We start from the raw sequence: 12,241 nt of genomic DNA on the forward strand, positions 1-12,241 counted from the left end.
ACCATTCATAAGTGCTTTGAATAAATCTTTACTTAATTTCCTCGAGTGTTATCCGATATGTTTCTTAATATTATAGATGAGAAAAATAAGATTAAGTAAGGAAGATCAGAAAGCAGCTGTTATATTGTACAGCTGGGCTTTTAACCCAAGTCCAAAGCCCTTACTCCTCTCATTATAGTGTGTGGTGTGTCTGAGGCTTTGGAATAAGTTTTATAGAAGAGAGATCATTTGAGCTGAGCCTTAAGTTATGGGCAGGATCTTACTAGATATTGAAGTTGGAAGAATATTTCAAGCATTGTGAACAATTTCAGCAAATGTTCATAGACATCAAAGTACATTTCATGTTCCAGAAATGATAAGTAGTAGATTCAGTAATAGAGAATATCTAGAAGAGTAAAGTTAAAAGAAGTGAAGCCTGAAAAGTTGATTAGAACCTATTGTGAAGGACCTTAAATAGCCTCAACCTTAGAACAAAAGAGATTCTGTTTTTATTCCTAAAGAACATAATTATTTCCCAAAGCGTTTTGTATAATTATTTTGGTTGTCTAATTTGAATTTAAATTCAATTTCAATTTAAAGCATGAGTGAGGTATCATGTATATTTTTTGTCCAGGGAGATAACATGGAGCTTTTGGTTTGGGGCCTTATTCTGCTGATTTGTATGTTGGCTGTTAATTTTCAGTACTATAATTAGTGGTTGGTAAATGATGTTCCCCAAAGTGGGTCATTCTTTGTAGGGAAGAAAATGAATAGATAATAGTTGCAATGTTTGCGTATCTTTTGGCAAATGAGTATTCTTATTACCTACTTTATGGCATAAAGTAGTATTGGTTTATCATTTTCTTTCTGATTTTCAGAACATCTGTTTTTTATTTAAAGTCACAAACCCGGAACAATACATAGTTCCATTGCCGTAATTTTCTCTGCTATATCTGCATCATGAACCATTTACTCCCCTTACCCCCAGAATCTTTTTTGCAGTATCTTCTGCCTTTTGTTGTTGTTGTTTTGAGATGAGGTCTTGCTCCATCAGCCAGGCGGGAGTGCAGTGGCACAATCACGGCTCACAGCAACTGTGACCTCCCTGGGTTAAGCAATCCTTCCACCTCAGCCTCCTGAGTAGGTGGGACCACAGGCACATGCCACCAAACCAGGCTAATTAAAAAAAAAAAAAAATGTACAGACAGGGTCTCCCTATGTTGCCCAGACTGGTCTCAAACTCCTGGGCTCAGGCCATTCTCCCTGCTGGCCTCCCAAAGTGCTGGGATTGTAGGCATGAACCGCCCCACTTGGCCTTCTCTGCCTTTTAATGTTCCACAGGATTCTTGTCTTGAGTTCTTTTGTCATTCTAAACAGTTAATGCCATCCACATCCCTACAGTGATAATTTCCAGGTTTATGTCTTCAGCCTGGAGCTCTAGACTTGCATTTTGAAATTCCCAGTGAACTGGTGGACTTGGATACCCCACAAACATTCCCAAATTCAGAATGTCTACACTAGACTCAATCTCTGGCCTTTCCAAGCCAAATAAACCTCTTGCTTTCCTTATTTTGGTGAGTGACATATTTATCTTTCCAGTTACCCAAGCCATAAATCGGAGGACAGTGAGAAGAGGTAGGTCATTCTAGATTCCTCCTCCTTTTTCATTTCCATAATCCAGTTACTCTGTAAGTCTCTTATTTCTGCTTCCTTAATATCTGTTGAGTCCACCTTTTTTCATTCCCACAACTTTGATTCCAGTTGTTATGATTTATTGACTATATTGTAAAATAGTCTTTCAAATAGCTCTTCTGTCTTCAGTCTGTGATGCCTTCCTTTAGTCTAGCCTCCCACCAGGCTGTTTAAAATACTGTCAGCCCTCCCTATCCATGAGTTCTAATCCATGGATTCAGCCAACCTTGGATTTAAAATATTTGAGGGGGAAAAACAATAAAAAATAATACAGTGTAACAATTATTTTTATAGCATTTACATTGAATTAGGTATTACAGATAATCTAGTGATGATTTAAAGTGTACAGGAGGATATGCATAGGTTATATCCAAATACTACATCATTTTATATAAGGGCCCTGAGCATTGGTAGAATTTTGTATCCATGGGATGGGGAGTGTGGGCTGGGGGGTCCTGGAACCAGTCCCCCATGGATACCAAGGGATGACTGTAAATTGATCAGACTCCTCTTGCTTTCTTATTCCTTTCAGTTTTTGGTTTGTTTGTTGCTTCTCTACTCTGCATTTTTCCTCTCCTCCTCTTTTCCTGCCTTTTCATTTATTATTTGATAATCTGAGTATTTTTAATGTTGATTATTTGAATATTTTTATTTGAATTCCATTTTTATTTTTCTGATTACTTTTTAGCTGTACTTCTTTGCATTATACTTTTAGTGGTTGCCATGGGATTACAGTATATATCCTGAAATTTTGTAGTCCACTTACAAGTAATAATGCACTGCTTCACTTGAAATACAGAAATCTTACAACCTTTTAGGTCCATATTTTCCTTACCTTTCCCCTGTTCTTTGATAATAATTGTTATATATATTATATCTTGATACATATTAAGCCCCAGAATATAATCTTATAACATTTTCTTCAAGCAATTATGTGAATTATAAATAAATTGAGAGGAAAAGGCAAAAGGAAAAAAATAGGGTTATTTTTTGTATTTACCAAGTTATTTACCATTTCACTTCCTCCTCCTTCTTTTCTGAAAATCCATCTTTCTCTCTGATTTCATTTCCCTTCAGCCTAAAGAACTTCCTTTAGTATTTCTTGTAATGCAAGTCAAGTCTTTTGGTTTTGTCCAAAAATATCTATTTCTCCTTTATTCGATATAGAATTCTGGGTGGACAGTTTCTTCTTCTTCTTCTTCTTCTTCTCCTTCTCCTTCTCCTTCTCCTTCTCCTTCTTCTTCTTCTTCTTCTTCCTCTTCTTCCTCTTCTTCCTCTTCTCCTTCTCCTTCTCCTTCTTCCCCTTCTTCCTTCTCCCTTCTCCCTTCTCCCTTCTCCTTCTCCCTTCTCCCTTCTCCCTTCTCCTTCTCCTCCTTCTCCTCCTCCTCCTCCTCCTCCTCCCTTCTTCCTTCTTCTCCTCCTCCCTTCTTCCTTCTTCTCCTTCTCCTCTTTCTCCTTCTCCTCCTCCCTCCTCCCTCCTCCCTCCTCCCTCCCCCTTCCTCCCTCCTTCCTCCTCCTTCCTCTTTCTTCTTGTTTCTTCTTCTTTTTGTTTCACTCTGTTACCCAGGCTGGAGTAGAGGGACATGATCATAGCTCACTGCAGCCTCGACCTCCCTGGGCTCAGGTGATCCTCCCACCTTAGCATCCCAAATAGCTGAGACCACAGGTGCACACCACCATGCCTTGCTAATGTTTTTTGTATTTTTTGTGGAGACGGGGTTTTGTCATATTGCCCAGCCTGGTCTTGAACTCCTGGGCTCAAGCGATCCACCCATCTCTGCCTCCCGAAGTGCTGGGATTTTAGATAAGAGCCACCACTCCTAGCCAGTTTCTGTCTTTCATCACTTTAAAAATGTTTCAGCTCAGATGCAGTGGTTCATGCCTGTAATCTCAGCACTTTGGAAGGCTGAGGTGGGAGAATCATTTGAGTCTAGGAGTTTGAGACCAGCCTGGGCAACATAATAACACCCTGGTCTCTACAAAAAATTAAAAAACAAAAAATTAGCCAGGCATGGTGGCACACTGAGGTGGAGGATTGCCTGAGCTTGAGCGGTCAAGGCTGCAGTGATTCATGATCACCCTATTGCACTGCTAGCCAAGGGCAACAGACTGAGACCCTGTCTCAAAAAATAAATAAAGTAAGATAAGGTAAGGTAAAGGTAAAAGAGTAAGCAAAAGTAAGATAAAAAGGTTTCAGTCTCTTCTGGCTTTTGTAAATACAATGAGAAGTCAGCTATTAATTGGATTGTTGTTCCAGGATAGTAATACTTGTTTTTCTCTTGCTGTTTTTAAGGTTAGCTCTTTATCTTTGGCTTTAAATAGTTTTATTTTTATGTGCCTTGGCATGGAATTCTTTGTGTTTATTCTGCATTGCGTTCATTGAGCATCTTTTGTCTGAAAATTTTTGTCTTTCATCAAATTTGGGAACTTTTTGGCCATTAGATCTTCAAATATTTTCTCTGTTCCATTTCTCCTTTCTTTCTGGTATTTCATCTACACGTATGTTGGATCATGTAATATCTCACAGGCTGCTAAGGCTCTTTTTTCCTCAATCTTTTCTCTCTGTTCTTCAGCTTGGATGATTTGTTTTGATTTAGTTTAGGTTCGTTTACTCTTCCTCTGTCATCTCCATCTGGCTGCTAATTCTAACAGTGATTTTTAAAAAATTATTCTTTTTCTATAATTTTCATTTGGCTCATTTTTAATGGTTGTATTCCTGTACTGAGATTTTCCTTTTTTTTGCCAAGATTTTTATTCATTGAAAATATTTTACTTGAGACTAGTTATAATAGCTTCTTTAAAATCCTTGTCTGCTAGCTCCAACATCTGGTTCATCTCAGAGTCTTTTAGAGGGATTTTTCCCCCCTTGGGAATGTTTTGTTTTCTTGCTTCATTGTATGTCTTAGTACTTTTGGATTGTATTTTGAACATTGTGCACATTGGGATTGGAGATTCTGTCTAGATACTGTCCAGATTCTGTTGATTTTCTCCAATGGGTATTGTTTCCTTTGTTTTAGCAGGTAATTTTCTTGGCTGGGCTTGCATTTCAAACTGTTTCTTGATGGCAGCTCTGCTCTCAATTGAGATATTTTGTCTATAGGTGAGCTCCTTTTGCTCAAGTGTGTTAAGGGTTAGTCAGAGATGTGGGTAGGCACATTTGGGGATCTCCTTTCTGGATCTTTCCTTTTCAAGGTTTCCTATTCCTGTCGTTTTTCCTCAACTTAACTTTTTCCCAGGTTAAAAAGACTACAACTTTCCCCCTGGGTGCCCTGGCCACTGCTGGATGCACAGCATGGATAGCACTTAGCTCAAAGCTAAAAGCCTAGGAGACAGAAAGTTACTTGCATAGGTCTCTGTTTCAATTCTGCAAGTGAGCATGACCTCCCCACCAGAGTTTCTGTTTACTTTCTGATACTTTCAGGAGATTTCTTTTTAAATTGTGCTCAGTTTTGTAGTTGCATTCTTGCAGGTGTGGGGAGGTTCAGTAGGGTCTTTGTCATCAGTCTGAGAAGCAGGAACCTGTGTTCTTTTTACCTGTCCTCAGAAGCCCCCTGTTATGTTTCTCTTTCTACCTTACATGCCATTCTTTATGAGTTTTTTCTGCTAGTGCCTCTTCATTTCCCTGTATCTCAGATTTTGGGATATCCCAGAGTGTAGTCTTTAGATTCTTCTTCTTTTTTTTTAATCTCTACAGACTTTCTAGGGCAGGAGTCAGGCCAAATCCATGCTCATTCATTTTGCATACTGTCAGTGGCTGCTTTGGGACTGCAACAGCCTTATGGCCCACAGAGCTTTAGATATTTACTATATGACCCTTCATAGAAAAAAGTTGTTGACTCCTGTTCTAGGTGATCTCATCCAGTCAGAGATTTAAGTGCATTTACACACTGATGTCTTCTAAATTTCTTATTCCCAGCTTCAAGCTTTTGTCTAGACCTCAGGCTCATAAATCCAATAACCTCCTTACCTTCTTCACTTACATATAATAGGCTTGTAAACTTTGATATGTCTTAAACTAAACTCTTGATATTTCCCCTACATTGTGCTCCTCCCCCAATCTTTTCCAATGGCAATTCCATCTTTCCAGCTATTCAGGCCAAAACTCTTGAGAGTTATCCCTGACTTCTCATTTTTCCTTATCTCACATCTGTCTGTAAGGAATTCGTGTTGTCTTTACCTTCAGAATATACCTGTAATCTGACCACTTCTTTACATCCTCAGCTACTGTTCCCCTACTCCAGGCTACTATCATCTCTTGCCTAGACTATTCCAGTAGACTCCTAATTGTTCTCCTTCTGCCTGTGCATGATTATTGTTTAATTCCAACACAGCAGCAAAAGAACAGTACTTTAAAAACCTGAGTCAGATTGTTTTACCCCACTGTTGAAAACTCTCAGGTAGATTTTCATCTTACTCAGAATAAAATCCAGAGTTCTCGTGATAATCTTTGAAGTCACACATGTTCTTGCCACTGGCCGTCTCTCTGCCATTTCCTCCTTTTCTCCCCCTTGCTGTCTTCCCTCAAGCCACCTTGCCTTCTTGCCATTCCTTGAAAAGCTGAGCATGATACCGCCTCCTGGTATTTGTACTTACTGTTCTCTCTGCCTGCAGTGTTGTAGCTGTCTTTATGACTTACTCCCTCACTTTATTCAGGTCTCACAAAAATATACCTTTTCTGAGGTTTTCCCTGACCACTATATCTAAAACAGCACAAGTGTGAACACATATACACATATATGACCATGAACATTTATGACTATTTGACATGTATATTTGTTTGTTTTTCCCAACTAGAATGTAAGCTCTATGAGAGCAGGGAGCTTTGTCCATTTTGTTCTTCACAAAACATCACAAAATATGCTATATGTCTGAAATTGTACCTAGCACATTATAGAGTTTGATAAATTAGTTGAACTGATGAATGTGTGAGTGAGCAATCACTATTCTAGCCAAGTTGCTTTACTTGCAGTTTCTAGAATATATGACTCTTTTTCCACTCTCCTTCTTATTCCTCCTATTGAGGATCTCTCCTTTACTATATATGTAATCTGTTATCGTACAAGATTTAGCTTAAATGTTACCTCTGTTAAGTTTTTCATCTTATTGCTCACAACATTGTTTCCCTCTTTGCGCTCACAACACTGATTACAATTTTTTATCTGCCAAAAACACTTTAAGTTTCTAGAAGGCTAAAAACTGATTTATATTTCTGTTTTATCTCATGCACATTGCCCACAATAGTAGGCATATAGTAAATACCTGTTGAATCACCAGCTGTTTTTAGGAGGAATGAAGTAGAACATAATAGCGTAATTTGAAAAGGTAGTGATTATTTAGAGAGCTGGATCTTAGTCTTCCTAATTAGAGTCCAAATACTAGTGTGTGTATATCTCTTATTTGCAAGGAACAGAAACTTAACTCCAGTAGCCACAAGTAATCTAGATGTAGTGTGAGAATGCAGTGACGAAGGAAAATAGGTATTTCAAAAATGCTAAGACCATTAAATGGAGAAAGGATAGTCTCTTTAACAAATCATGCTGGAAAAACTGGATATCCACATGCAAAAGAATGATGTTGGACTCTACCTCACACCATATACAAAAATTAACTCAGAATGAATCAAAGACCTAAATGTAGACCTAAAACTATAAAAGTCTTAGGAGAAAACAGAGGAAACGTTTTCTGACATCTGATTTGGCAAGGATTTCCTAGTTATGAAACCAAAGCACAAGCAACAAAAGTAAAAATAGACAAATTGGACTACAAAATGAAAAACTTCTGTGCATCAAAGGACACAACAGAGTGAAAAGGCAACCTATAGAATGGGAGAAAAGATTTGCAAGTTATACATTTGATAAGAAGTAAATATCCAGAATATATAAAGGACTTGTATAACTCAACAACAACAAAACCCCCCCTAACAACCCAATTTTAAAATGGGCAAAGGACTTGAATAGATATTTCTACAAAGATGATATACATGTAGCCAACAAGCATATGAAAAGATACTCAATATCATTAACCATTAGGGTAATGCAAATCAAAACTACAATGAGATATCACTGCACACTTATTAGGATGGCAGCTATTAGAAAAAACAGTAAATAACAAGTGTTGGTGAGATGCAGAGATTGGAATCCTTGTGCACTGATAGTAGGAATATAAAATGATGCAGCTGCTATGGAAAACAGTATGGTGGTTTCCCCAAAAATTAAAAATAGTTCTTTTTTTCCCCAAGATGGCAGACTGGAGACATTGTTAGCATGCCTGTCCCACTTGGAAAGACAAAATAGTGTGTAGAAATTCACACTATGAACGTTTTTCCAAGAAGCAACATAGGAACGTAACAGAAAAACGGAAACTACAGACCCTTTGAAAGAAGCAGCAGGCAGTGGCCTACACCATGAACCCGACAGAAAATGGTGTTTCCAGAGCTTGGGAAGGGGAGAGACAGCTGCCGTGACACACACTCCCACTGGGGAACCCAGTAATCCAGGCCACGAGGGGAAGGCTTTAACCCTGTCCAGCACTGGAGCTGATTTAGTGAGCAGTGGGGAATATATGGGAAGGAGCGGCATCAGGATGGGCTTTGCATGCATGCCCAGACTCCAGCAGGGACGGAGGGAAGCCATTCCCTATCACAGGGCACCTCATGTCAGCTAACTCAGGCTGAGGTCACAGGTTGAGAGAAGCTCCCAACTGAGATTTGTGATATAAACTTGAGTGAGGATGAACACCTTTGGCCAGAATTAAGGGAGGAACAGTAAGTGTGCTGTAGCCACAGGCACAGAAACTGGGCACCCCTGCTTCCACAGACTGGGAATGGTGTATCTCGGAAACTGTGATTTCTGTCTCTCAGAATAGGTTGGTGGCCTGGGGGCAGTTTTGCCTTCCAAATGTAGGCTGCCTAGGACCTAGCTGGCTGCTGCTAGCAGAACACTATGGGTTGTGAGACCTGCCTTGCCAAGTGCATGGGAGCTGAGTGGGACTTACTGCTGCCTACAACCCCTCCTTCCCACGCAGATTATTTTGTACAACAAAAGCATGTGCGCTTCTCCCTGGAACATTACCCCAGCAGCCAGGAAACTACCTTCTGAGCCCTATTGGTGCTGCTGCTTGTGCTCGTACCTGGGGAGCCAGAGCAAGGACTTGCCTGACCCAGCCCCTACCCAGCTTTGCTCCTTCACTTGCCCTGGTAGTGTAACACAATGGGCAGGGGCCTTTGGGAACGCCATGGCCCTGCCTGTTACCTGAGGCAGCAGAGTACCTCCCCTGGGTAGCATAAGGCAAACACAAATTCCACCACTACCACTGTAGCTGGTGCAGTTGCAAGTGCTACCTCCTGGCTGATGGACAACTAGCACAGCCCATTACAACGTATGCAGGCACAATAACACAGCACTCAGGAAAGAGAAAACTGTGGCATGACCTCAACTATTGCCATCGCCTGCATCACCCTGGCTAACTAGAAGGCCTTCAGTCTGTTCATGTACCCAGTACATTACTGCTACTGCTGGCATTTGAAAAAGGCGACACACTAAGGCTCTTTACAAGGAAATCTCAATCTATGTCACTTCCCTCCCACCCCCATCGGAGCTGCTGCTGGTACCTGCTGCTGGGAGACTAGAAGACAGGTTATATCACTGAATCCATTGCAGACATTCCCCAGCACCAGCCTGGAGTATGGCAGCTTCACTGGGCAGCTAGACCCAGAGGAGCAGCAGGATTCACAGTATGGCCCTCAGGGACTGCCACTTCTAGGGAAAGGGAGGGAGTGAGTGAGCCACATTAAGGGAGTACCCTGTGGGACAAAGGAAACTAGACTGCAGGCCTTGAATCCATGAATTTTCTACTTGTGGGAAGTTTCTTTCAGCAGAGGCACAAGTGCAGTTCTGGGCTTGGTAGAGAAAGTGCAGCTCTACCTCAACAGTCAGGCAGCCCTGGTGCTCCTGAAGGGTCTTGGAGAAGGAGATTACTTCTCCCTCTTGCCCACCACCGCAAACATAGCTACAGCTTCTCCTAGGGAGCTCATTGCGGGTGCCTCTTTAGACAGCATTTCTGGAACGTTTCAGGGTGACTACATCCACATAGGAGGAGTGCCTTGCAGATTCAGGCTTGCATGAGAGGTGGAGTCACAACTCCTCTGTATGTGGAACATGAGCATTCCTGCAGATGAAAAGAGGTGCCTGTTTGTGATCTGAATAGCTGGGACACTGGGTCAAGAGTGTGACTGGGAGGTAGATTGCTTTCCTGCTGGCTTGGAAGAAGAGCTGTGGTGGCCCCCCCACCCCCAAAGAAGACCTCAGTGCATTTCACTGAGAGCTTCCCCAGCCACTTCTGTCAAGGCTGGGACCTCTGCCCGCCATTGCAGTATTGCATTTACCCACCTGTCTTTGCTGTGGCCAGTTTTTACCCATGGGCACCTCCTACTGGCATGAACCCTGAATTGTTCAACCCAGTGAATAAAATACTGGGGAAAAAAATTTAAAAAGTGCACACTACTGGGGAACAAGATAAGCTTCATGAGACCTCTGCCATTCCAGCCCCACAGGAGACAGTGAACCTTCTCACACGCTGTATTAGTTTGTTCTTGCATTGCTATAAAAAAACCGAGACTGGGTAATTTATAAAGAAAAGAGTCTTAATTGGCTCATGGTTCCACAGCCTGTTCAGGAAGCATGGCTTGGGAGGCCTGAGGAAACTTACAGTCATAGTGGAAGGTGAAGGGGAAGCAGGCACATCCTATATGGCTGGAGCAGGAGGAAGAGAATGAAGGGGGAAGTGCTACACACTTTGAAACAACCAGCTTTCATGAGAACTCACTATCACAAGAACTGCAAGGGAGAAATCTGCCCCCATGATCCAATCACTTCCCACCAGGCTCCTCCTCCAACATTGGGGATTACAGTTCAACATGAGATTTGGGCAGGGACACAAGTCCAAACTATATCACACACCCAGCACATTTCTCCTGCAACTAGCATCTGGCAAAGCCATCACACAAAGACTACATAACCAAGAAACTCATACAGAGTCTTCACCACTGAAAGCACCCAGAGTTGAAGCTAAGTGACAATAAACTACAAACATTTAAGTCACATCCTGAAGGGGGAGAAAAGGAAATTTTTAAAAGAACCCAGTACGATAAAAAATAAATTCAAAAAATAGTTAGAAGAAATATCCTGCCCACATGAGAAGGAACCAGAAAACTAATTCTGGCAATATGAAAAAACAGAGGGGGAGTCACCATCAAAAGATCACACCACTTCTCCAGCAGTGGATCCAAATTAAGATGAGATCTTTGAAATACCAGATAAAGAACTCAAAAGGTTGATTATTAAGTTACTCAAGGAGATACAAAAGAACAGAAAGGTGAAAACCAACATAAATTTAAAAAACAATTCAGGATATGAATGAAAATTTTCTAAATTGATATTTTAAAGAAAAACCAACCAGAACTTCTGGAAGCGAAAGACATATTTAGGGAACTATAACATGCAGTGGCAAGCTTTAACAATAGACTAGACCAAGTAGGAAAAAGAATTTCAGAGCTGAAAGACAAGGCTTTTGAATTAGCTCAGTCAGACAAAAATTAAGACAGAAGAATTAAAAGAAATGAACAAAGTCATCCAGAAATAGGGAATTATATAAAATGGCCAGACTTAACAATTATAGGTGTTCCTGAGAGGAAAAAAAAATTGGAAAACTTATTTAAGGAAATAATTGAGGAAAACTCCCTGGCCTTGTTGGAGATTTAGACATCCAAATACAAGAAGCTTAAAGAACTCCTGGGAAACTCATTGCAAAAAGGACATCACCAGGGCATACAGTCATCAGGCTATCTAAAGTCTGCACGAAGGAAGAATTCCTAGAGCAGTTAGACAAAAGCATCAGGTAACCTATAAAGGAAAACAGACTAACTTCTTAGCAGAAAGCTTACAAGCCAGAAGGGATTGGGGTCCTATCTTTAGTCTCATTAAACAGAATAACATCCAGCAAAACTAAGTTTTATAAATGAAGGAGAAATAAAGTCTTTCTCAGACAAGCAAATGCCAAGGGACTTTGTCGATACTAGACTAGCCCTACAAGAAATGCTAAAAGGAATTCTAAATCTTGAAACAAAAGGTTGATACACATCAGAATAGAAATTTCTGAAGGCATAAAATTCACAAGGATTTCATAAAACAATAATACAGTGAGGAAAACAGTCACTAGGTAACAACATGATGACCTATTTAAAAGATACAGATTGGCAGAATGGATAAAAAAATTGCAAACCAAGTATCTGCTGTCTTTAGAAGACACAGATTAACACATAAGTATTCTTGCAGACTCAAGGTAAAGGGATGGAAAAAGATATTTTGCACAAGTTGAAATCAAAAGCAAGCAGGAGTAGCCATTATATCAGATAAAACAGACTATAAAAGCAACAGCAGTAAAAAAAAAAAAAAAACAAAGAAGGTCATTATATAATAGTAAAAAGTTCAATTCAACAAGAAAATGTTACAGTCCTAAGCATATATGCACCTAACTTTGGAGCTTCCATGTTTGTAAAGCAATTACTGCTAGA

General features: G+C 40.4%; 1 protein-coding gene across 8 annotated transcripts in view; it reads left to right on the forward strand.

Moving 5' to 3' along the window:
- ARFIP1 (ADP ribosylation factor interacting protein 1) overlaps window positions 1-12,241 on the forward strand; it is a 131,430-nt gene that overhangs the window by 30,797 nt on the left and 88,392 nt on the right. The window lies entirely within an intron of this gene.

The sequence above is a fragment of the Symphalangus syndactylus genome, chromosome 4 (assembly GCF_028878055.3).
Source record: "Symphalangus syndactylus isolate Jambi chromosome 4, NHGRI_mSymSyn1-v2.1_pri, whole genome shotgun sequence".
NCBI lineage: Eukaryota > Metazoa > Chordata > Mammalia > Primates > Hylobatidae > Symphalangus > Symphalangus syndactylus.